Source organism: Crinia signifera, unplaced genomic scaffold (genome assembly GCF_055691185.1).
Source record: "Crinia signifera unplaced genomic scaffold, ASM5569118v1 HAP2_SCAFFOLD_70, whole genome shotgun sequence".
NCBI lineage: Eukaryota > Metazoa > Chordata > Amphibia > Anura > Myobatrachidae > Crinia > Crinia signifera.
The window spans coordinates 73921-86240 of NW_028142600.1; positions in this window are offsets into that span (position 1 = coordinate 73921).

A 12320-nucleotide genomic window follows, 5' to 3' on the forward strand; every position below is an offset into this window, starting at 1 on the left:
TTAAACTCTAGGTACACATCCAAAATGTATTACTGAGTTGAAAGAAGTTGATTCTGGTGCATGGTTTTGAAATCGCAGTCAGAAAAAAAATAACATCCATATCAACATTTTTATCTGCTCCGGTCCTGTCGTTTTGGTCAAAAAATGAAAATTCTAAAAGTTCCTGTTTTTCTGCTTTAAACTCTAGGTACACATCCAAAATGTATTACTGAGTTGAAAGAAGTTGATTCTGGTGCATGGTTTTGAAACCGCAGTCAGAAAAAAAATTACATCCATATCAACATTTTTATCAGCTCCGGTCCTGTTGTTTTGGTCAAAAAATGAAAATTCTAAAAGTTCCTGTTTTTCTGCTTTAAACTCTAGGTACACATCCAAAATGTATTACTGAGTTGAAAGAAGTTGATTCTGGTGCATGGTTTTGAAACCGCAGTCAGAAAAAAAATTACATCCATATCAACATTTTTATCAGCTCTGAACCTGTCGTTTTGGTCAAAAAATGAAAATTCTAAAAGTTCCTGTTTTTCTGCTGTAAACTCTAGGTACACATCAAAATGCATTACTGAGTTGAAAGAAGTGAATTCTGGTGCATGGTTTTGAAATCGCAGTCAGAAAAAAAATTACATCCATATCAACATTTTTATCAGCTCCGGACCTGTCGTTTTGGTCAAAAAATGAAAGATCGAAAAGTTCCTGTTTTTCTGCTTTAAACTCTAGGTACACATCCAAAATGCATTACTGAGATGAAAGAAGTTGATTCTGGTGCATGGTTTTGAAACCGCAGTCAGAAAAAAAATTACATCCATATCAACATTTTTATCAGCTCCGGTTCTGTTGTTTTGGTCAAAAAATGAAAATTCTAAAAGTTCCTGTTTTTCTGCTTTAAACTCTAGGTACACATCCAAAATGCATTACTGAGATGAAAGAAGTTGATTCTGGTGCATGGTTTTGAAACCGCAGTCAGAAAAAAAATTACAACCATATCAACATTTTTATCAGCTCCGGACCTGTCGTTTTGGTCAAAAAATGAAAATTCTAAAAGTTCCTTTTTTTCTGCTTTAAACTCTAGGTACACATCCAAAATGTATTACTGAGTTGAAAGAAGTTGATTCTGGTGCATGGTTTTGAAACCGCAGTCAGAAAAAAAATTACATCCATATCAACATTTTTATCAGCTCTGAACCTGTCGTTTTGGTCAAAAAATGAAAATTCTAAAAGTTCCTGTTTTTCTGCTTTAAACTCTAGGTACACATCCAAAATGTATTACTGAGTTGAAAGAAGTTGATTCTGGTGCATGGTTTTGAAATCGCAGTCAGAATAAAAATTACATCCATCTCAACATTTTTATCAGCTCTGAACCTGTCGTTTTGGTCAAAAAATGAAAATTCTAAAAGTTCCTGTTTTTCTGCTTTAAACTCTAGGTACACATCCAAAATGTATTACTGAGTTGAAAGAAGTTGATTCTGGTGCATGGTTTTGAAATCGCAGTCAGAAAAAAAATAACATCCATATCAACATTTTTATCTGCTCCGGTCCTGTCGTTTTGGTCAAAAAATGAAAATTCTAAAAGTTCCTGTTTTTCTGCTTTAAACTCTAGGTACACATCCAAAATGTATTACTGAGTTGAAAGAAGTTGATTCTGGTGCATGGTTTTGAAACCGCAGTCAGAAAAAAAATTACATCCATATCAACATTTTTATCAGCTCCGGTCCTGTTGTTTTGGTCTAAAAATGAAAATTCTAAAAGTTCCTGTTTTTCTGCTTTAAACTCTAGGTACACATCCAAAATGTATTACTGAGTTGAAAGAAGTTGATTCTGGTGCATGGTTTTGAAACCGCAGTCAGAAAAAAAATTACATCCATATCAACATTTTTATCAGCTCTGAACCTGTCGTTTTGGTCAAAAAATGAAAATTCTAAAAGTTCCTGTTTTTCTGCTTTAAACTCTAGGTACACATCCAAAATGTATTACTGAGTTGAAAGAAGTTGATTCTGGTGCATGGTTTTGAAACCGCAGTCAGAATAAAAATTACATCAATATCAACATTTTTATCAGCTCCGGTCCTGTCGTTTAGGTCAAAAAATGAAAATTCTAAAAGTTCCTGTTTTTCTGCTTTAAACTCTAGGTACACATCCAAAATGTATTACTGAGTTGAAAGAAGTGAATTCTGGTGCATGGTTTTGAAATCGCAGTCAGAAAAAAAATTACATCCATATCAACATTTTTATCAGCTCCGGACCTGTCGTTTTGGTCAAAAAATGAAAATTCTAAAAGTTCCTGTTTTTCTGCTTTAAACTCTAGGTACACATCCAAAATGCATTACTGAGATGAAAGAAGTTGATTCTGGTGCATGGTTTTGAAACCGCAGTCAGAAAAAAAATTACATCCATATCAACATTTTTATCAGCTCCGGTTCTGTTGTTTTGGTCAAAAAATGAAAATTCTAAAAGTTCCTGTTTTTCTGCTTTAAACTCTAGGTACACATCCAAAATGCATTACTGAGATGAAAGAAGTTGATTCTGGTGCATGGTTTTGAAACCGCAGTCAGAAAAAAAATTACAACCATATCAACATTTTTATCAGCTCCGGACCTGTCGTTTTGGTCAAAAAATGAAAATTCTAAAAGTTCCTTTTTTTCTGCTTTAAACTCTAGGTACACATCCAAAATGCATTACTGAGTTGAAAGAAGTTGATTCTGGTGCATGGTTTTGAAACCGCAGTCAGAAAAAAAATTACATCCATATCAACATTTTTATCAGCTCCGGTCCTGTTGTTTTGGTCAAAAAATGAAAATTCTAAAAGTTCCTTTTTTTCTGCTTTAAACTCTAGGTACACATCCAAAATGTATTACTGAGTTGAAAGAAGTTGATTCTGGTGCATGGTTTTGAAACCGCAGTCAGAAAAAAAATTACATCCATATCAACATTTTTATCAGCTCCGGTCCTGTCGTTTTGGTCAAAAAATGAAAATTCTAAAAGTTCCTGTTTTTCTGCTGTAAACTCTAGGTACACATCAAAATGCATTACTGAGTTGAAAGAAGTGAATTCTGGTGCATGGTTTTGAAATCGCAGTCAGAAAAAAAATTACATCCATATCAACATTTTTATCAGCTCCGGACCTGTCGTTTTGGTCAAAAAATGAAAGATCGAAAAGTTCCTGTTTTTCTGCTTTAAACTCTAGGTACACATCCAAAATGCATTACTGAGATGAAAGAAGTTGATTCTGGTGCATGGTTTTGAAACTGCAGTCAGAAAAAAAATTACATCCATATCAACATTTTTATCAGCTCCGGACCTGTCGTTTTGGTCAAAAAATTAAAATTCTAAAAGTTCCTGTTTTTCTGCTTTAAACTCTAGGTACACATCAAAATGCATTACTGAGTTGAAAGAAGTGAATTCTGGTGCATGGTTTTATAATCGCAGTCAGAAAAAAAATTACATCCATATCAACATTTTTATCAGCTCCGGACCTGTCGTTTTGGTCAAAAAATGAAAATTCTAAAAGTTCCTGTTTTTCTGCTTTAAACTCTAGGTACACATCCAAAATGTATTACTGAGTTGAAAGAAGTTGATTCTGGTGCATGGTTTTGAAATCGCAGTCAGAAAAAAAATTACATCCATATCAACATTTTTATCTGCTCCGGTCCTGTCGTTTTGGTCAAAAAATGAAAATTCTAAAAGTTCCTGTTTTTCTGCTTTAAACTCTAGGTACACATCCAAAATGTATTACTGAGTTGAAAGAAGTTGATTCTGGTGCATGGTTTTGAAACCGCAGTCAGAAAAAAAATTACATCCATATCAACATTTTTATCAGCTCCGGTCCTGTTGTTTTGGTCAAAAAATGAAAATTCTAAAAGTTCCTGTTTTTCTGCTTTAAACTCTAGGTACACATCCAAAATGTATTACTGAGTTGAAAGAAGTTGATTCTGGTGCATGGTTTTGAAACCGCAGTCAGAAAAAAAATTACATCCATATCAACATTTTTATCAGCTCTGAACCTGTCGTTTTGGTCAAAAAATGAAAATTCTAAAAGTTCCTGTTTTTCTGCTTTAAACTCTAGGTACACATCAAAATGCATTACTGAGTTGAAAGAAGTGAATTCTGGTGCATGGTTTTATAATCGCAGTCAGAAAAAAAATTACATCCATATCAACATTTTTATCAGCTCCGGACCTGTCGTTTTGGTCAAAAAATGAAAATTCTAAAAGTTCCTGTTTTTCTGCTTTAAACTCTAGGTACACATCCAAAATGTATTACTGAGTTGAAAGAAGTTGATTCTGGTGCATGGTTTTGAAATCGCAGTCAGAAAAAAAATAACATCCATATCAACATTTTTATCTGCTCCGGTCCTGTCGTTTTGGTCAAAAAATGAAAATTCTAAAAGTTCCTGTTTTTCTGCTTTAAACTCTAGGTACACATCCAAAATGTATTACTGAGTTGAAAGAAGTTGATTCTGGTGCATGGTTTTGAAACCGCAGTCAGAAAAAAAATTACATCCATATCAACATTTTTATCAGCTCCGGTCCTGTTGTTTTGGTCAAAAAATGAAAATTCTAAAAGTTCCTGTTTTTCTGCTTTAAACTCTAGGTACACATCCAAAATGTATTACTGAGTTGAAAGAAGTTGATTCTGGTGCATGGTTTTGAAACCGCAGTCAGAAAAAAAATTACATCCATATCAACATTTTTATCAGCTCTGAACCTGTCGTTTTGGTCAAAAAATGAAAATTCTAAAAGTTCCTGTTTTTCTGCTGTAAACTCTAGGTACACATCAAAATGCATTACTGAGTTGAAAGAAGTGAATTCTGGTGCATGGTTTTGAAATCGCAGTCAGAAAAAAAATTACATCCATATCAACATTTTTATCAGCTCCGGACCTGTCGTTTTGGTCAAAAAATGAAAGATCGAAAAGTTCCTGTTTTTCTGCTTTAAACTCTAGGTACACATCCAAAATGCATTACTGAGATGAAAGAAGTTGATTCTGGTGCATGGTTTTGAAACCGCAGTCAGAAAAAAAATTACATCCATATCAACATTTTTATCAGCTCCGGTTCTGTTGTTTTGGTCAAAAAATGAAAATTCTAAAAGTTCCTGTTTTTCTGCTTTAAACTCTAGGTACACATCCAAAATGCATTACTGAGATGAAAGAAGTTGATTCTGGTGCATGGTTTTGAAACCGCAGTCAGAAAAAAAATTACAACCATATCAACATTTTTATCAGCTCCGGACCTGTCGTTTTGGTCAAAAAATGAAAATTCTAAAAGTTCCTTTTTTTCTGCTTTAAACTCTAGGTACACATCCAAAATGTATTACTGAGTTGAAAGAAGTTGATTCTGGTGCATGGTTTTGAAACCGCAGTCAGAAAAAAAATTACATCCATATCAACATTTTTATCAGCTCTGAACCTGTCGTTTTGGTCAAAAAATGAAAATTCTAAAAGTTCCTGTTTTTCTGCTTTAAACTCTAGGTACACATCCAAAATGTATTACTGAGTTGAAAGAAGTTGATTCTGGTGCATGGTTTTGAAATCGCAGTCAGAATAAAAATTACATCCATCTCAACATTTTTATCAGCTCTGAACCTGTCGTTTTGGTCAAAAAATGAAAATTCTAAAAGTTCCTGTTTTTCTGCTTTAAACTCTAGGTACACATCCAAAATGTATTACTGAGTTGAAAGAAGTTGATTCTGGTGCATGGTTTTGAAATCGCAGTCAGAAAAAAAATAACATCCATATCAACATTTTTATCTGCTCCGGTCCTGTCGTTTTGGTCAAAAAATGAAAATTCTAAAAGTTCCTGTTTTTCTGCTTTAAACTCTAGGTACACATCCAAAATGTATTACTGAGTTGAAAGAAGTTGATTCTGGTGCATGGTTTTGAAACCGCAGTCAGAAAAAAAATTACATCCATATCAACATTTTTATCAGCTCCGGTCCTGTTGTTTTGGTCTAAAAATGAAAATTCTAAAAGTTCCTGTTTTTCTGCTTTAAACTCTAGGTACACATCCAAAATGTATTACTGAGTTGAAAGAAGTTGATTCTGGTGCATGGTTTTGAAACCGCAGTCAGAAAAAAAATTACATCCATATCAACATTTTTATCAGCTCTGAACCTGTCGTTTTGGTCAAAAAATGAAAATTCTAAAAGTTCCTGTTTTTCTGCTTTAAACTCTAGGTACACATCCAAAATGTATTACTGAGTTGAAAGAAGTTGATTCTGGTGCATGGTTTTGAAACCGCAGTCAGAATAAAAATTACATCAATATCAACATTTTTATCAGCTCCGGTCCTGTCGTTTAGGTCAAAAAATGAAAATTCTAAAAGTTCCTGTTTTTCTGCTTTAAACTCTAGGTACACATCCAAAATGTATTACTGAGTTGAAAGAAGTGAATTCTGGTGCATGGTTTTGAAATCGCAGTCAGAAAAAAAATTACATCCATATCAACATTTTTATCAGCTCCGGACCTGTCGTTTTGGTCAAAAAATGAAAATTCTAAAAGTTCCTGTTTTTCTGCTTTAAACTCTAGGTACACATCCAAAATGCATTACTGAGATGAAAGAAGTTGATTCTGGTGCATGGTTTTGAAACCGCAGTCAGAAAAAAAATTACATCCATATCAACATTTTTATCAGCTCCGGTTCTGTTGTTTTGGTCAAAAAATGAAAATTCTAAAAGTTCCTGTTTTTCTGCTTTAAACTCTAGGTACACATCCAAAATGCATTACTGAGATGAAAGAAGTTGATTCTGGTGCATGGTTTTGAAACCGCAGTCAGAAAAAAAATTACAACCATATCAACATTTTTATCAGCTCCGGACCTGTCGTTTTGGTCAAAAAATGAAAATTCTAAAAGTTCCTTTTTTTCTGCTTTAAACTCTAGGTACACATCCAAAATGCATTACTGAGTTGAAAGAAGTTGATTCTGGTGCATGGTTTTGAAACCGCAGTCAGAAAAAAAATTACATCCATATCAACATTTTTATCAGCTCCGGTCCTGTTGTTTTGGTCAAAAAATGAAAATTCTAAAAGTTCCTTTTTTTCTGCTTTAAACTCTAGGTACACATCCAAAATGTATTACTGAGTTGAAAGAAGTTGATTCTGGTGCATGGTTTTGAAACCGCAGTCAGAAAAAAAATTACATCCATATCAACATTTTTATCAGCTCCGGTCCTGTCGTTTTGGTCAAAAAATGAAAATTCTAAAAGTTCCTGTTTTTCTGCTGTAAACTCTAGGTACACATCAAAATGCATTACTGAGTTGAAAGAAGTGAATTCTGGTGCATGGTTTTGAAATCGCAGTCAGAAAAAAAATTACATCCATATCAACATTTTTATCAGCTCCGGACCTGTCGTTTTGGTCAAAAAATGAAAGATCGAAAAGTTCCTGTTTTTCTGCTTTAAACTCTAGGTACACATCCAAAATGCATTACTGAGATGAAAGAAGTTGATTCTGGTGCATGGTTTTGAAACTGCAGTCAGAAAAAAAATTACATCCATATCAACATTTTTATCAGCTCCGGACCTGTCGTTTTGGTCAAAAAATTAAAATTCTAAAAGTTCCTGTTTTTCTGCTTTAAACTCTAGGTACACATCAAAATGCATTACTGAGTTGAAAGAAGTGAATTCTGGTGCATGGTTTTATAATCGCAGTCAGAAAAAAAATTACATCCATATCAACATTTTTATCAGCTCCGGACCTGTCGTTTTGGTCAAAAAATGAAAATTCTAAAAGTTCCTGTTTTTCTGCTTTAAACTCTAGGTACACATCCAAAATGTATTACTGAGTTGAAAGAAGTTGATTCTGGTGCATGGTTTTGAAATCGCAGTCAGAAAAAAAATTACATCCATATCAACATTTTTATCTGCTCCGGTCCTGTCGTTTTGGTCAAAAAATGAAAATTCTAAAAGTTCCTGTTTTTCTGCTTTAAACTCTAGGTACACATCCAAAATGTATTACTGAGTTGAAAGAAGTTGATTCTGGTGCATGGTTTTGAAACCGCAGTCAGAAAAAAAATTACATCCATATCAACATTTTTATCAGCTCCGGTCCTGTTGTTTTGGTCAAAAAATGAAAATTCTAAAAGTTCCTGTTTTTCTGCTTTAAACTCTAGGTACACATCCAAAATGTATTACTGAGTTGAAAGAAGTTGATTCTGGTGCATGGTTTTGAAACCGCAGTCAGAAAAAAAATTACATCCATATCAACATTTTTATCAGCTCTGAACCTGTCGTTTTGGTCAAAAAATGAAAATTCTAAAAGTTCCTGTTTTTCTGCTGTAAACTCTAGGTACACATCAAAATGCATTACTGAGTTGAAAGAAGTGAATTCTGGTGCATGGTTTTGAAATCGCAGTCAGAAAAAAAATTACATCCATATCAACATTTTTATCAGCTCCGGACCTGTCGTTTTGGTCAAAAAATGAAAGATCGAAAAGTTCCTGTTTTTCTGCTTTAAACTCTAGGTACACATCCAAAATGCATTACTGAGATGAAAGAAGTTGATTCTGGTGCATGGTTTTGAAACCGCAGTCAGAAAAAAAATTACATCCATATCAACATTTTTATCAGCTCCGGTTCTGTTGTTTTGGTCAAAAAATGAAAATTCTAAAAGTTCCTGTTTTTCTGCTTTAAACTCTAGGTACACATCCAAAATGCATTACTGAGATGAAAGAAGTTGATTCTGGTGCATGGTTTTGAAACCGCAGTCAGAAAAAAAATTACAACCATATCAACATTTTTATCAGCTCCGGACCTGTCGTTTTGGTCAAAAAATGAAAATTCTAAAAGTTCCTTTTTTTCTGCTTTAAACTCTAGGTACACATCCAAAATGTATTACTGAGTTGAAAGAAGTTGATTCTGGTGCATGGTTTTGAAACCGCAGTCAGAAAAAAAATTACATCCATATCAACATTTTTATCAGCTCTGAACCTGTCGTTTTGGTCAAAAAATGAAAATTCTAAAAGTTCCTGTTTTTCTGCTTTAAACTCTAGGTACACATCCAAAATGTATTACTGAGTTGAAAGAAGTTGATTCTGGTGCATGGTTTTGAAATCGCAGTCAGAATAAAAATTACATCCATATCAACATTTTTATCAGCTCTGAACCTGTCGTTTTGGTCAAAAAATGAAAATTCTAAAAGTTCCTGTTTTTCTGCTTTAAACTCTAGGTACACATCCAAAATGTATTACTGAGTTGAAAGAAGTTGATTCTGGTGCATGGTTTTGAAATCGCAGTCAGAAAAAAAATAACATCCATATCAACATTTTTATCTGCTCCGGTCCTGTCGTTTTGGTCAAAAAATGAAAATTCTAAAAGTTCCTGTTTTTCTGCTTTAAACTCTAGGTACACATCCAAAATGTATTACTGAGTTGAAAGAAGTTGATTCTGGTGCATGGTTTTGAAACCGCAGTCAGAAAAAAAATTACATCCATATCAACATTTTTATCAGCTCCGGTCCTGTTGTTTTGGTCTAAAAATGAAAATTCTAAAAGTTCCTGTTTTTCTGCTTTAAACTCTAGGTACACATCCAAAATGTATTACTGAGTTGAAAGAAGTTGATTCTGGTGCATGGTTTTGAAACCGCAGTCAGAAAAAAAATTACATCCATATCAACATTTTTATCAGCTCTGAACCTGTCGTTTTGGTCAAAAAATGAAAATTCTAAAAGTTCCTGTTTTTCTGCTGTAAACTCTAGGTACACATCAAAATGCATTACTGAGTTGAAAGAAGTGAATTCTGGTGCATGGTTTTGAAATCGCAGTCAGAAAAAAAATTACATCCATATCAACATTTTTATCAGCTCCGGACCTGTCGTTTTGGTCAAAAAATGAAAGATCGAAAAGTTCCTGTTTTTCTGCTTTAAACTCTAGGTACACATCCAAAATGCATTACTGAGATGAAAGAAGTTGATTCTGGTGCATGGTTTTGAAACCGCAGTCAGAAAAAAAATTACATCCATATCAACATTTTTATCAGCTCCGGTTCTGTTGTTTTGGTCAAAAAATGAAAATTCTAAAAGTTCCTGTTTTTCTGCTTTAAACTCTAGGTACACATCCAAAATGCATTACTGAGATGAAAGAAGTTGATTCTGGTGCATGGTTTTGAAACCGCAGTCAGAAAAAAAATTACAACCATATCAACATTTTTATCAGCTCCGGACCTGTCGTTTTGGTCAAAAAATGAAAATTCTAAAAGTTCCTTTTTTTCTGCTTTAAACTCTAGGTACACATCCAAAATGTATTACTGAGTTGAAAGAAGTTGATTCTGGTGCATGGTTTTGAAACCGCAGTCAGAAAAAAAATTACATCCATATCAACATTTTTATCAGCTCTGAACCTGTCGTTTTGGTCAAAAAATGAAAATTCTAAAAGTTCCTGTTTTTCTGCTTTAAACTCTAGGTACACATCCAAAATGTATTACTGAGTTGAAAGAAGTTGATTCTGGTGCATGGTTTTGAAATCGCAGTCAGAATAAAAATTACATCCATATCAACATTTTTATCAGCTCTGAACCTGTCGTTTTGGTCAAAAAATGAAAATTCTAAAAGTTCCTGTTTTTCTGCTTTAAACTCTAGGTACACATCCAAAATGTATTACTGAGTTGAAAGAAGTTGATTCTGGTGCATGGTTTTGAAATCGCAGTCAGAAAAAAAATAACATCCATATCAACATTTTTATCTGCTCCGGTCCTGTCGTTTTGGTCAAAAAATGAAAATTCTAAAAGTTCCTGTTTTTCTGCTTTAAACTCTAGGTACACATCCAAAATGTATTACTGAGTTGAAAGAAGTTGATTCTGGTGCATGGTTTTGAAACCGCAGTCAGAAAAAAAATTACATCCATATCAACATTTTTATCAGCTCCGGTCCTGTTGTTTTGGTCTAAAAATGAAAATTCTAAAAGTTCCTGTTTTTCTGCTTTAAACTCTAGGTACACATCCAAAATGTATTACTGAGTTGAAAGAAGTTGATTCTGGTGCATGGTTTTGAAACCGCAGTCAGAAAAAAAATTACATCCATATCAACATTTTTATCAGCTCTGAACCTGTCGTTTTGGTCAAAAAATGAAAATTCTAAAAGTTCCTGTTTTTCTGCTTTAAACTCTAGGTACACATCCAAAATGTATTACTGAGTTGAAAGAAGTTGATTCTGGTGCATGGTTTTGAAACCGCAGTCAGAATAAAAATTACATCAATATCAACATTTTTATCAGCTCCGGTCCTGTCGTTTAGGTCAAAAAATGAAAATTCTAAAAGTTCCTGTTTTTCTGCTTTAAACTCTAGGTACACATCCAAAATGTATTACTGAGTTGAAAGAAGTGAATTCTGGTGCATGGTTTTGAAATCGCAGTCAGAAAAAAAATTACATCCATATCAACATTTTTATCAGCTCCGGACCTGTCGTTTTGGTCAAAAAATGAAAATTCTAAAAGTTCCTGTTTTTCTGCTTTAAACTCTAGGTACACATCCAAAATGCATTACTGAGATGAAAGAAGTTGATTCTGGTGCATGGTTTTGAAACCGCAGTCAGAAAAAAAATTACAACCATATCAACATTTTTATCAGCTCCGGACCTGTCGTTTTGGTCAAAAAATGAAAATTCTAAAAGTTCCTTTTTTTCTGCTTTAAACTCTAGGTACACATCCAAAATGCATTACTGAGTTGAAAGAAGTTGATTCTGGTGCATGGTTTTGAAACCGCAGTCAGAAAAAAAATTACATCCATATCAACATTTTTATCAGCTCCGGTCCTGTTGTTTTGGTCAAAAAATGAAAATTCTAAAAGTTCCTTTTTTTCTGCTTTAAACTCTAGGTACACATCCAAAATGTATTACTGAGTTGAAAGAAGTTGATTCTGGTGCATGGTTTTGAAACCGCAGTCAGAAAAAAAATTACATCCATATCAACATTTTTATCAGCTCCGGTCCTGTCGTTTTGGTCAAAAAATGAAAATTCTAAAAGTTCCTGTTTTTCTGCTGTAAACTCTAGGTACACATCAAAATGCATTACTGAGTTGAAAGAAGTGAATTCTGGTGCATGGTTTTGAAATCGCAGTCAGAAAAAAAATTACATCCATATCAACATTTTTATCAGCTCCGGACCTGTCGTTTTGGTCAAAAAATGAAAGATCGAAAAGTTCCTGTTTTTCTGCTTTAAACTCTAGGTACACATCCAAAATGCATTACTGAGATGAAAGAAGTTGATTCTGGTGCATGGTTTTGAAACTGCAGTCAGAAAAAAAATTACATCCATATCAACATTTTTATCAGCTCTGAACCTGTCGTTTTGGTCAAAAAATGAAAATTCTAAAAGTTCCTGTTTTTCTGCTTTAAACTCTA